The sequence below is a fragment of the Zonotrichia albicollis genome, chromosome W, assembly GCF_047830755.1.
Source record: "Zonotrichia albicollis isolate bZonAlb1 chromosome W, bZonAlb1.hap1, whole genome shotgun sequence".
NCBI lineage: Eukaryota > Metazoa > Chordata > Aves > Passeriformes > Passerellidae > Zonotrichia > Zonotrichia albicollis.
The window spans coordinates 26,249,415-26,259,760 of NC_133859.1; the positions used below are offsets into that span (position 1 = coordinate 26,249,415).

At 49.1% G+C, this 10,346-nt stretch overlaps 1 long non-coding RNA gene across 1 annotated transcript; it reads left to right on the plus strand.

Annotated features, from left to right (window-relative positions):
- The first annotated feature begins 447 nt into the window (after positions 1-447).
- On the plus strand, positions 448-7,058 carry LOC141726910 (uncharacterized). Its single transcript, XR_012577851.1, has 3 exons — positions 448-792; positions 3,097-3,182; positions 4,350-7,058. It is a non-coding gene; the product is annotated as an uncharacterized LOC141726910 (long non-coding RNA).
- The last annotated feature ends 3,288 nt before the right edge of the window (positions 7,059-10,346 follow it).

The window sequence follows — 10,346 nt, forward strand, 5'->3', positions numbered from 1 at the left end:
TGATTTGAATTGATTTCCCCTTTTTTCTCTATCTTGGGCAAAAGCCTGGTGCTTTCTCACTTTACTCTGATTTTGGACCATTTTTTCACATGCCCATCTTTTGCATCTGAAGCCTGATCATCTGCCAAATGCTGTTTCCATCACTTCTGTGGGACCGGCCTGTTGAGGAGCTCGGTCAACTGCCTCACACAACATGTGCTGCACCCGCGAAAAATCTCCAACTTGAGATTTTGATGGAGGCTGAAACTGTGTGCTGGCTGTTGCCATGGGACCGGAGAAGGGCTGGTACCTCAGGCACCCTCTGCACCCTGACCACGCCCCGTCTCTGCCTGTGTCGTCATGGGAGTGCGGGCGCTCCCGCCCCGACTGCGCCTCCCCCGCGGTCGTTTCGGCGCAGGCGCAGTCTCGGGAATGTCCTCTCCCAGATCGACATCGGCACTGCTCAGATCCCGTTCTGGCTCCGTGCCAACGCCCCGCTCGGCCGGTGCCTGTGCCGCGTCTGCGAAATGGGGGAAAAATCCTCCCCGCTCTGACTTCTGGGTTTTTGCGTCATCATCGGGTGCCTGCTGCGCTCCATAGTGGTCGCAGTCCGGGACCCTGCAGCAGTCCCGGCTGGCTTAATCCCACCCGGCGCAGCTGTCGTGACCCGTGTGCTTTCCCCGGGTGGCTGCTAATTGCCAGCCATCGCACTCGCGCGGGTTGTCCCCTTCGTGCGCGTCTTTTACGTGGAACCGCCGCCGCCATCGCGGTTCATTTGCATATTGGAGATTAATCTTCCAATTACAGCTTCAGGTAATGAAGTCATTTACCTCAAGTTTGCTCCCCCCAACTCACTTTTGTTTACATCTCTTGGGGCCTGAGACAGTAAGGTGTCCTTGATTCCCAGGCCTAGAGAGGAATTGTTTTGTCTGACCAAAATGTGAAGACAGTAGCTAGCACTGTATATGGAGTTTAGAGCTATACACTAAAGAATTACAGGATTACAAATAGATATATATTAATCAATAAAAGCTAAAATCCTAAGGCATCACCTGGGGCCATAAAGAGCATCTAACAATATCTCCCTCAACAGCTCCTGAATGCCAACACGTTTCTGTACCAACTTCCCAGCAGGAGCCCACCAGCTCCTGTACACAGAGCTGTCATCACCACCCAGCCCACAAAGGTGCTAGGGCATGTTCTACCCTCTGCCCCTCTGCCCACCTCTGCCTTCCCATCTGCCCTCCCTGTGAGCCTGGTGGCTTCAGGAGACCCCAGGGTGAGCAATAGGGGAGGATGTCTGAGGTAACCTGCCTATACCCCTGCCAAAGGTCATCCCAGAATCTCCCCACCCTGCAGCAACCTCAAGTGTGGTACAGGGGCTCCCCAGGGCCAGGATTTAGTCCCTCTGAGGCAGCACTGAAGACAACTCCATTGCACTGCAGCTGAAGAGACAAAGAGGTCACAAACCTTCAATTTTTTTCCCCTGGGGATTGCAGCAACTGGCTCCAACTCTGCACAGCCCAATCTAATGGCACCACCAAGACCACTCTGTGCATCCACAATGCCATGGCACCTACAAAAGTATGTCTCACCCCAGCAGAACACTGTTGCCCTCCTCGAGATTTTTGGTCTTGACCATTTGTCCTGGGGTAATCCATAATGTTATTGTATTCCATATCTATCTGTGCCCAAAAATTGTTACTGTCTCCTTAAGACCCTGCAGCCAGGAACCTTGTGGGGGGACTGCTATCATGGGCACTTTTAAAGTCTGCTGAAGCAGGCTGCTCGTTCCCTTCAGCCATATGATTTTTGCTTTGCTGGCTGTTTGGTCTTTGCTTAGGCAGAGACTTTTCCCTTTCTGGGTTCTCTTTTTTTTTTTCTTTTTCTAAAGAGACTGCAGCTAGCAGTTTTGAGCTGCCTTAGGTTGAATTTTGCAGCTGCCTGTCTGTAGCTGGGGGCATCACACTGACAGTAGCAGAGCAGCCGCACTTCAGTCCAAGTCGCTGGGGGCTCAGCAGCAGTGCTCGGCCAAAGAGAGAAAACGCTGAGTGGCCCCAGCCCAGCTGCTTCCTGTTGCCATGCCTGCTCTGCTGTGCCTTGTGTGAGTAGGGTGCTGACCACGGCTCTTCATCTGCCTCTAGAACTTCTCAGTAAGCTCCTGCCTTCCCAGGAGGAATCTGACACCATCTTGTTGATGCCTTTTCCTTGGTCCTAAAATTAAGAGCCAGGTGCAGTTAAGGGATAAAGGATTTTTACCTCGGTATTTAATAAGAATCCTTATGGTGCACCACTTTGCCACAGTGGAATATGCCAAAATACACATATGATAGAGCACGTATAGAGTTTTACAGACCTTGCAAATTAGCATATCTAACAAAGATGCCCCAATGAGAGGCTTGAATGAATAACGTGATATCCCCTTATCCCGAAGAATCCCTCCCCCCAGATGGGCCTAATCCTAGTTTACAGGATGTATTCTAGAGAGGACCTTGATTTCTCAAGATAGCGTAAGGCTTTCCAGCCTCCAACTGCGAGGTCTCTAGCATGTGGTTTGTGAGATTCACATTCTCTGAACCTGAAAGAAGCAGTGAGAGAAGCAGAGAAAAGAATGAGCAAAACAATTCTTATCTCATTTGCTGCACCTGTGTTGTTCACAAGTGGAATGCATTGTGGAAGATTGTTTACCCGAAGGGGTTTGGTAGTTGGATTCTGGTGAGTGTTTTGATTCACTGACCAATTGAATCCATGTGTGCATGTGGGTGGGTGGGTGTGGGGACTGTCAGCTGACAGTCACGAGATTCTGTGCAGTTGAGTGCTTGGCAGATTCAGTTTAGATGTAGTGTAATATAGTATAGAATAATATAGTATAATAAAGTAATTAATTAACCTTCTGATAAGATGGAGTCCTCCTTGTCATTTCTCCCTGCCACAGGGGTCGCCTTGTTCTGATAGTAAATGTTTGGTCTTCTGGCCTAACAGAATACCAGGACTGTGCTAAGTTATCAGACTTAAGGAATTACAAGTATGTATGCTAAGAGCACTGAGAATACATTAAAAGGTATATAAAAGAAAAGGTAAAAAATCATCATGGCATCATTTTCCTCTTGTCTTCAGCTTTCTCCTTTGGGTCCTCCAGCACACTGATAAGGCACCTCCTTGTCACCCTGGCATCTGTAGCTGGCTCCAACCTGCACTTCATGGTGAGATGGGGAACATGCATGGTTATGAAAATTCAGAATTTTAGAGGCATATAATGTACTTAGGCAGTTGGTGGGGAAAACAGAAAATGTTTAGCAAGTTTGTAGAAGCAGATACAGCTTGTACCAAGGACACAGAGGAATATAATTTGCTAGGTGGAAACAGATTGTAATATAACATAGAAATTTAGTTGCTAGGCAAAGCCGTAAAGATAAATGTATAATGTGTGAGCTCAGTAAAGCAGAACTTAAGGTATTGTTGAAACCCATAAAGCAGAACCCCAAACAGACAGGACCAGGCTCATGGTTTTGGCCAGGACAAACTGACCTGGGAGAAAGCCAAAACTCCACTGCAGTGCCCAGAAGAAAAGGTGAAGCAACGAACATCAAGAAAGATGATGTTGCTTCATCAAAGACCCTCACCCATGACCAGCAGCAGGCATGGCACTACCAAAGACTCTGGGCAGGGAATGGGCGGGCAGGGAGGTGTGAGCTTGTGGCATCAATGTGTACTTAAACCTGGAACCTGTCTCACCAGGTATACATGTTTTTGGTGGAAATATCCCCCATGCATCCCAGCTAGAATAAAATATACCTGCTGTCCAATTTTTAATTGTTAAGTCCTTATTCTGCAACTCACAGGACAGCTCTGAAATGGCTTCAGCTGCAGGCAAACAGGCATCAATGCAGTGTGGAAAGTTGCCATCCTTTGTTGCTACCCAGGGGTGCTCAGCCCTCCCCATCCACCATGCACAGGGGGATAATTCAGTGGAATCACTTGCTGAGAAGTAATTTTCCTTCTAATTCGTTTCTCATCACTTTGTGGGATGGTGAGGCACACCAGGCTCACTAAGCCACCAGACTGACATTTCTGCTATCAGCTCCAGTATCATCTCTACTTGCAGCAAGGTGCCTGACACCCAGCTGCTCTGTTACCATCATGTCCCCCCCACATGAACCCCACCACTGCCAAGTAGCAAGAGTGAAGAGCCCCTGGGGTCCCAGAAATTACTTGCTCACACCCAGGTTTGTACACCAGCAAGGCAAAACAGCGAGGAAGAAAAGTAGGGTAGAAATGATGCTCCAGTCAGAAAAAGTATTGTTAACCAATTTATACCTTCTCGGCTTTCCCCTTCATATGTGTGGGGATCCCTGTGTCCTCCTCTCCAGGTGCTGGCACCTATTACCCAGAAGAAAAGGTCTGACCACTGCAAAGTCACCCAGAGAGTAGACCTGCCTGCTGGCTGTGGGTTCCTAGTTCTCTCTTCATCACAGCAAGGCACTGTGATGGTGCCTTCTCCCTGCCCAGCAGTGCAAAACCTACTTCTGAGAAGTCATCTTCAGGGGCACCAAAGAAATCCAATGCAACTGTGTCCCCCCATCTATCACTGTAACTTGAGGGCTGCAGAGACCATTTACTCTGGATGCCTATTGCTGAAACAGGCCAGCCATGGCGAGGACATCACCAGACAGCTCCTGCATCTCACCCTCAGCAAGCAAAATGCCAAGCAGATGACAGCCCTCAACCTGCTGTGTCCCCAGGGCTTAGAGTCCAGTGGCTTGCTGAGTGCCAAGCATCGGAAGCAGCAAGCCAGGGTGAGTGTGTACCTTTAGGTGTGGCTAGAGAAAGGCAGGATGGCCATCATGTTAGCGTATGATGGGTTTGTTCAGGGAGCCAGAAGGGATTTATTTGCCTTGGGGCAGGCAAAGCCAACTTTGCCGGCTGGCAGTCAAGCATGCAACAATATCATGGATGCTTACAACATCATCCTCTCCCTGTGGCTCTACACGCACCACCTGTTTGCCCCTCTCCCCTGATAGCCCCACTGCTGGTATGATCCCCATTGCCAGTCTGAGTCAGGATGGAGTTGACAGGAAAATTAATCCATAAACACCAGAGGTTTATGTCCAAAAAGGAGACAGAGTGTCGGAACTCAGTACATCCCTCTGGGTGTCCAGAGCTGCCGGGGCCCCTGCTGGGGGGCTCAGAGACCCTGGCACGCAACCCAGAACACCTGTGGGTTTGATTATGACCCGTGGAGCAAATTGCCAGCTTTGTATGAGGACCTGAAAGTCACAGAAGTTTAAATTGTGTAATAATAAAATTATCAGTGGGTGAAGGCGTGGATTTTGGGTTTTTTTTGGAATGGGAGTTTTGGGGACAAGATGGAGGGACTTGGGTGTGTCTAGTCTTTCTTCTTGTTCTTCTTTATTTGCATCTTCTGCTGTGATGCTGGCACTTTGGGATTGGTTTAGAATAGAAGTTCACTGTCTAACATAGGTGATAGGTATTGGAAAGTAATTGTAAACATGTTATATGTAGTTTGTAGTATAAAGAGACAACACCGCCCCGAGGGTGGTCAGAGTGCTGCTGGCTGCCCTGCTGAGCGGACCTCAGCTGGGCAGGAGAAAAATTTTATAGATAAGATTTAAAAAACAACGCTGAGACCGAAAACTGAAGAGCCCTGACTCATTCTTCAGATGCGTGAGCCGAAACAGAGACTTTTCACATATCTCGAGTCTGCGATTAACAGCAAAATTCCCGAGATTTTTGGCGTCCCTGGGTGGGCTCCAAGAGGGCACTGATAAGCCTCTTGGGAAGTAGCCAGAACAGCCCGGAAAGCAGCAGGCACTCTCAAAAAAATCCAGAGAGCTTCTGCTGAAGAGACTCGTATCCAGATCGATCCAAAGGGGAACCAGGAGCGCGCCTGGGACCTATCTCCTGTGAACTGCTGGCCAGTGACCAGGATGACCTCCAGACTGACCTGACAACTCAGATTTGGTAAGAAGGTCAAATTTAATAACATGGGGGGTACATGCTTCCAGGAACAGTTAAGGATTTTGTCAGCCCTACAGGGTGTGGCAGCCACACACCCGGTGGAAATTTCGGAAAGAGAACTTAGAGATCTCTTGGTATGAGTGCACTGTAATTACCCGCACTCAGAAACACGTCTGTTGTTCAAAGTAGGCTTTTGGCAGGAGATCATCAGACACCTTTATCATTCGGCCACGAGAAAAGATAAGACAGCCTTGAAATTGTTACCATCTGCACGGGTAATGCTGGAAGCAACCACAACAAATACTGGGAAGGTCGCCAGACAGCAGCAGGTTGTTGAAACTCCCACAGGGGTTGAGGGAGGGGAACAAAGCCAGCAGCGGAGGGCTGCTCTTATTCCAATTACCCCAGGGGAGACAGAAGCAGCTCCCATCGAAGGGGAGCAGGAGGGAACGTCATCAGCTCCTATTCCCTCATCACCCCAAAGGTCCACGGGATCCCCAGAGTGTCCCAGATCCCAAGACACTTTGGGGCCATCTCTAATAAGTAACAATATATTTGTTCATTAATAGCTAGATGATGATTTAAATTGTAAAACAATAGCTAAATAGCTCTTGTTTAAGTAGGGCCGTATGGGAAACTTTTAAGGGGTTGCTTGGGTTACAAACCCCCCCCCCCTTTGGTAACCAGATACAGCTAATCTGGTAATAATTACTAACCTTGTAGAATTGCTTGCTCTGCAAAAATTCCACCCCATAGATATAGGAGACTTTCTGAAACACATATGGTAACAATTATTAACCTTGCAAGAATGCTGAGCTTGGAAAAAATTAGACTTATAGATATGCCTTATAAGGAAAGCGGCCAAAGAGGAAGACTTGGGGCCTTCATCCCACGACCACCAGAGGGCAGAAAAAAGACCCCTTAGCAACCGGAGGAGCACGCGCAGAAAACAGACCAGGTCATCCAGGAATCCGGAGAAAAAGGACAATAAAAAGCCAACTTTAAAGGGGGGAGGTGCGCGCCTAAGAGAGCGAAGTCTCCTGGCCGCCCAGCGCTGAATCTTGCTTATTCTTGCTTGCATAATAATAAAGATTATTGTACAGTTCTCAAATTTGGTCGATTCATTTATCACACATCGGACTCCGATTCCGACACATCCCTGTCACTCCCGGGAGAGCTCAGGGTGGAAATTTCCCCAAGCGAATTGGAAGAGTCGGACTGTGCCCTTCTTGGGGCATGTCCTCCTGATTCGCAGAAGCCAAAAAGCGGTAATAGGACAGGCAAAGCAGCAGAGTCAGCGGGAAGGGGGGCCGAATCAGGACCAGAGGGGGAGGGGGAAGAGCCCTCTTGCGGGAGGCGTGGTCTCTCTACAGCAGCGCCAGGCGGCCAGCGGCAGCCTGGGGTGGCGACGGGACCAGCCGGCGGGGGACAACAGAAGCGGTGGGAGGCTCGGGAGCTGACGCGGTTTGCGTGGGCGCGGTGCCGACGGCGGCGGCAGTTTCGGGCGGTGCGGTGCGAAAGACGCGAGCGAGGGGCAGAACTTGTGAGACAGTCGTGGTGTGCGAGATGCAGCCATCCGGGGAGAACTCTCAGACAGCAGCAGCTGCGTCGGGCGGGAATGAGTCAGCCGGGACAGCTGCAGAGTCCCAGGCGAACACAACTGCGGGGATGACGCCACACCCGGAAGTTGGAACGGGCAGGTCTCCTCGGATCCCTGAAGCGTCACGGGCACGGGCCGAGCTGGAATTGCGCCCGTCGGTTGTGGGGGCGGATACAGTGTCAGAGGAGGAGGATTCCGAAAGAGATCAAGCTAGGGAGGAAACATCGGAGACGGAACAGGACTGGGACAGCGGAGATGTCACTCTCGGGGAGGAAGGGGGCGTTCCAAGATTACGCGTGTGGAAAGGGCACGGGTTAAGCGCCGTCGGGGACGGGCTGCCCGCTCCCCCATGACGACACAGGAAGAGAAGGGGCGTGATCAGGGCTCGGTTGTGTCCCGGGGTTCCACCCCCTCTCTGGTCCCAACCTCTCCAGTAGCAAGGCGACAGGCACGCATCCAATCTCAACAGTCAGCCCAGATAAAAACTGTACCGCCTCAGCCTCAATCTAAATCGCAAGCGTTAGTCAATTGCAGAGCCAGAGTCAACTAGGCGGGCGAAAGCGCCACCTTGTGGTGGGATCACCACATTGCAGGAGAACATGCCAGATCTGGTTGGTCAAGCCACAGCCCCATCTAGCGGCGGGACTGTAACATTGCAACATTTTTTTCCCAACTTCATATAAAAAGAAATCTAGGTCAAAGAAAACGACTCCTGCACAGCAAATGGAGCTTCCATCAGCTCCTGAATCTCATGAGGTTCAGGACACTTCTGATGAGGCACAGCAACAGGATGATATAGTACGCATTACTGTCTCAGAGGGTGCTCCAGCCTGGATGCTTTCAGCAGCAGCTGCCGGTTCATCTGGCCAGAGACCGACAATTACTGTACCAAGGAGTGCAGCCAAATATCTTTTACAGTATTTAAGCATGGCTATGGGAATATCAGCACAAGATTTTTAAATTCCTGTTCCAAATTTAGGATCAAAGGTCAAGGCTTCAACCAAATGAGGAATGCAGATTCCAGCGACACCGATGACTTCTAAGATGGAAGAAGCTGCAGCATGGTCACAGCCTCCGCAAACAACTCCATTGTACATGCAGGTACCCAAAGAGAAAACAATTCCAACAAGAGATTGGACAAATATCAGAAAAGAATTAGAAAAAGAAAAGGATCTATTGCAAGGGTCGGGAGACATCAAAATGCCAGTGACATATGATGCACAGGGTCAGAATCCGAGATGGGACAGACTGGATCACGATGTAGTCAAAGAATTAGCTAAGACTATCAGAGACAATAGACTGGGTTCACAATATTTTAAGCAACTTCTGAAGGGCACGTTCAACATATATGACTTAACACCTTATGATATCAGATGTCTTGTGTCAATGATTCTTACAGACACACGGAATCTCGTGTGGGACGCAAGATGGAGAAGAGCTCTCACTGAACTGAGGCTCAGATACCAAGGCGGACCAAACGCAAACCTCACTGTGGCACAGTTAGCAGGTGATCCTCCAGAGGAGAATCCAACACAACAAGCAGTGAGGCTTCCACGAGAGGTGCTGAATGACATCAAGGAAGCAGCACAAAGAACAATTCTGAAGATTGCACCAGCAGGAGTGCAAGATACTCTCTACACAAATATTAAACAAGGTTCCACTGAACCCTTTTCTTCATTCACAGATCGACTCACACAAGCAATGGATCGACAAATCACTGATGAAGGGGCAAAACCACACCTCATCAAAAGTCTTGCCTATGCCAATGCCAATCCAGATTGCCTACGGATCATCAGTGCAATGCCCGGTCAGCCTTCTTTGGCAGAAATAGTAGAGGCATGCAGCAAAGTGGGAACACCTCAGCATGTTGCATCCATTGTGAGACAAGAATTGTGAAGAGAACTCGAAGAACAACTGGAAGGACGATTGGGAGAACGAATGGAGAGAACGCTCAAACGCAGAATGAAAAGATTGACAGGATTGACTAAGTTTTAGCAAACATTGAAAAGAAAAACAATTCATCTGGAGTACAATGCTACAAATGTGGGGCATTTGGGCACATCAAGAATTGCCCACAAACACAAGTGCCAAAGATGGAAAAGCCACTTTGTCCAAGATGCAGGAGAGGAAAACATCTTGCGAACGAATGTTGTTCTCAGACGGATGTAGATGGAAAACCTCTACCATATCAGGGAAACTCAAAAAAGACCACGCAGCACCGCCAGCGCATCAACACAAGTGATGGCGATGACACAAGAGCAAACAAGACAGTCATCAGAGAACGTCAGACTCCCTCAACAAAGCCATCAGAAGAATCCCCGGCGACCCAGAACTCCTCCCACCAAAGGCACAGTGCATCTTGGCAGCTTCAAAATTGACGTGCTTCATGGATGGAAGCCACGCAGTGATACCCACGGGTGTCACCAGAACTTTGCACAAAAGACAAGATTTTTTGATAATTGGAAAAGACAGAAGTAGTATCCTCCAACTCGTCATTTATCCTTCAATTGTTTCAGCAAAACGGAAGGAAGAGTTGACAGTTTTAGCCAAGGCTCTTCAACCACCACTGATTGTTCCAGAAAACACCCCGGTAGCCAAAGCTATTGCTTTGCCACCACATGCAATGGAACAAGTCATGCCAGCATTTGATGAATAGAGATTTCCTTCTGGGGAACACGTGGAAGTCCATGCTTCCTGCATAAAACATATAGGCCGAGATCAACTCACTGTCACTTGTCAGTTGACTTGTGGAGAAAGAACAATCGCCATCAGAGGGATGCTTGACACA